The 3,702-nt window shown below is 29.8% G+C and overlaps 1 non-coding gene across 1 annotated transcript; it reads left to right on the top strand.

The window, feature by feature from the left end:
- The first annotated feature begins 908 nt into the window (after positions 1-908).
- TRNAH-GUG (transfer RNA histidin (anticodon GUG)) lies at positions 909-980 on the top strand. The gene has a single exon. It is a non-coding gene; the product is annotated as a tRNA-His (tRNA).
- Positions 981-3,702: the final 2,722 nt, after the last annotated feature.

The following is a 3,702-nucleotide window of genomic DNA, read 5'->3' as shown; positions in this document are numbered from 1 at the left end:
TAATTTTATGCCTTTTTTTTTTTTTTTAACTATTTTTTTGAAAAAAGCACCTCTATTGTGTGAAAGAAAAATTACTTTTTCAAAGTCTTCGTGCAACAAAACTTAGATTTATGCAGTTTAAAAAATCGATACATAATTAAATACAGTATTTAAATTTCATCGATAAGTTTTGTTTTTCTATTTGTTTTAATTTGATTAAAGTTAGCCACTCAATTTGTTTAAAAATCATAATGTATGTTTTATAAAATATTTTCATTAAAAAAAACCTTTACCTGTTAAACACATATTTTCGGCATAAAAATTATGCTACAATATTTTTGAAGTTTGAATGTCCTTAGTCGTCGATGTTCTTTCACTGAACACATGGATAAGGATATTTCTAAAAGAATTTCTAACAGTAAATATGTTTTTAAATTGAGAAATGCTCTGAGAAAAACGATGAAAAACGAAGCCTTCTCTGGTGGTTAAAAATTATTATTTTGTATGGAAAAAATGAGGACAAATGAGTTAGTTTTGTTAAACGACAATAGGTGGCATAACTAAAGTTCACTTTGATTTAATTTGAAGCGATTCATTTTCATATCTCTTAAGAAAGAATTCGCAATTATGATAGCTGATGACAAAAGTAACTGCTGTCGTTCAATAGAAAAGTTTATTAATAAAATGTTCTTTTAAAAATTAAAAAAGTAAAAGAAGTGAAAACTTTTTCAACCACGTATTGAGAAAAGGAGCTTTACTACTGCTGCTGCCATCTAGTGAGAATAATGCATACTACTTTAATATCAAAACCGTAAAGCAGGAAAAGGCGCGGTCTTTTCAACCATATCGAAGAAGAAGGGGCGGTTAAATGGAGCAGCAATACTACTTTTTGTTTTGTCTTAAATTTATCTTCTTAAAAGTATTACGTAGCCGTGATCGTATAGTGGTTAGTACATTGCGTTGTGGCCGCAATAACCCAGGTTCGAATCCTGGTCACGGCATATATTTTTGCTTATAACATACTTCACTGGAAATGAAATGGTTAGCTAATTTAAAAAGTGTGATGAATATTTAATTTGCATAAGCTATATAAGCGATCTATACATCACGAATCAGAAAATTATATTGAGTCAAAAAAAATAAGAAAAATATAAGTTCAAAGCAAAAAACAACATAAATCTATAAGTAATCTGGGGCAGAAAGTAGATAAAAACACGAAGGCACTAAATTGTTACAAAAAATAACTTTCTAATTATAATATTATCAACAGCAGCAAAAAAAATGTATGCTTAATTGAACGGAGAGCAAATATCTTATGGGTATGAAAAATTCTAGAATTATTTCAACTTAAATTCTAAATGAAAAGGTGACACCTACAATAGGGGTATTTTTCCTTAAGTATTGTCTTCAAATTTTTATTTCATTGAGTTATTCTTTCCAATAAAATTTCATTTTCGTCACCTCGATTTATGCGCAAGTAGTGTAAAAATAATTGAAACACTGTTTAAATCAAGCAGAAGTAATGGCAAATCAAATTTATTGATTAAAAAATTAAGCCGGCATTTTTTTCTGCTTTGAAACAGTCTTATAGTTTTATAAAAATCTTAGCCTTTTAGTCATTTCTAGGCAATCATAATTTTAGTCATGTTAAAATGGCGGGACCCATTAGTTAAGATGTAGAAAACCCGAAAATTTGTCCTGTTTCGGTTTTCTTCCTTTTTGGAAAAAAATTACAGTTAATCTGGTTTTTAACATGAACGTACAACATATATTACAGAGGTTAAAAGCCATTGGAATTCGGTAAATAGTTTTTATTGCTTGTCATTTTGATCAAAAGACAAATTGAAAAAGAAAAGAAGAAAAAAAATTCAGATCTTTTTAGCATATTTTCATGCTCATATTACCGAAAAATATCTGGAATGTTGACGCTTTGGTGAATGCTAACAAAATTACTGTTAAACATCGTTAAACAGGGATAAATGTCGATATTCAAAATGCACTTTGTTGAATATTTCATAAAATTGTTTTGTATCATTTACTGCTCAACTACAAAAGTCAAAATTCGGACGTCCAAATAGCGGAGTTGTGAAAAATGATGATAACAAAATAATTTTAATCAACATTTAGTTCGAAATGTTATCCGAATAAAGATAGGGTGTAATTTTTACTATACATGAATAAAACTAACAAACGTGGATTTTTGCTGTTGGCCAGTAGCCAAGAATTTTGATGTTTGTATGTTTAACAATGGCTACTTCTTATAAAATATTTTGTTTTTTAAATGGCCTCAAAAGTTGCTAATTTTAAGTGATTTAAAATTACCATTGATATTAATAATGAAAGGCATTTATTTTGTAGAAATTCTCGAAATATGCTAAATATTTCGAATTTCGTATCCAAAAGAAGAAAAATTTTAATTCATGTTCTTAACAAACAAGCGCAGAATATTAAAAAATATTCAGGATAAACGTATATTTCTTTTTTTTAAAAAATAATAATAAAAGCATATGTGTTACATTTTGGTTAAAAGAAGTGGCGATTGGATGGCGACTGTCACTTGTCTTATTTAGTCACCCTGTGGCCGATGGCGAAGCCAAAATTTATAAAGCACATATAATGGCTCAAAAATGGGGAGGCTCAGGGCTTCCAATGAAGTGAACCGGATTCGAATCCTAGCGAAGGCTGGTCAATACAAATTCCGCACCCGACTCGCACCGATCACAGTGCTGACGTAGAATATCCTCAGTGGTAGTCGGATCATGGGTTAGAGTCCACTTGCCGTCAGGCTAACCGTGGTGGTTTTTAGTGGTGTTCCTCACCATGTAACGCAAATGCAGGTTAGTTAAATCAGAAAGTCTTCCATGAAGGCAAATTTCGCCCAATGCTTTATCCAGTAGTTCCCTTGTCTTCTGGATTGGGATCAAACTTACAAAGTTACGGATTTGAATATTGAAAGTTGTAAACTCAAAAATTTGGATTGGCTATTCAACGACTGTTATAAAATTAGATAAAATGCATTAGTTTCGGTGATAAAAATTTATTAACCTAATGGGCCCTTCATTTGTCATTTTAGATGTGATACAAATGCAATAATTTTTAACTTTTTAGTACTTTTGAAAGACGCAGTTTTCAATATTTTTTAATTATTTTTTCAATTTACTTATTTATTTCAGTTTAATCTGGCAGCTCGTTTAGGGGGGGGGGGAATAAAATTTCGATTGGGGTGAAAGGGGGACAGAATTTGTTTGTCACATATCCGAAACAGCTGACATCACTTCATCTCAAAATTTCCATCTATAAGCATTTTGCTTTTTTTCTCTCTCTTTCTCTAGCGACAAACGAAAAAAAAATACTCTTAGTAAAAATATACTTCATACAGCCAATATATATATATATATATATATATATATATATATATATATATATATATATATATATATACAGTGGTGGCCAAAAGTGTGGACATTTTTTGAAAGTTTCATGTTTTTCAACTTTGTTGTGCTTGTAGAATATATTAATTTTCACTTAAATACAAACGTTTACATATCAAATAGAAGGTAATTTTATGTAGAATTTAATAATAAATACAGTATTACAATATCTGTGTTACAAAAAACGTTGTGCTCATTAGAACAAACAAACACAAATCGTTTTGAACAAAGGACGTGTTTTCTAATAAAAGCATACTAGCCAATCACAAACACTGTTCTTAGGATCAATCAA

Source organism: Parasteatoda tepidariorum, chromosome 2 (assembly GCF_982258835.1).
Source record: "Parasteatoda tepidariorum strain Cologne lab strain chromosome 2, Ptep-v5.0, whole genome shotgun sequence".
Taxonomy (NCBI): Eukaryota; Metazoa; Arthropoda; class Arachnida; order Araneae; family Theridiidae; genus Parasteatoda; species Parasteatoda tepidariorum.
The sequence above is the reverse complement of the archived record's forward strand: the minus strand, read 5'-3'. Positions and strand labels throughout refer to the sequence as shown.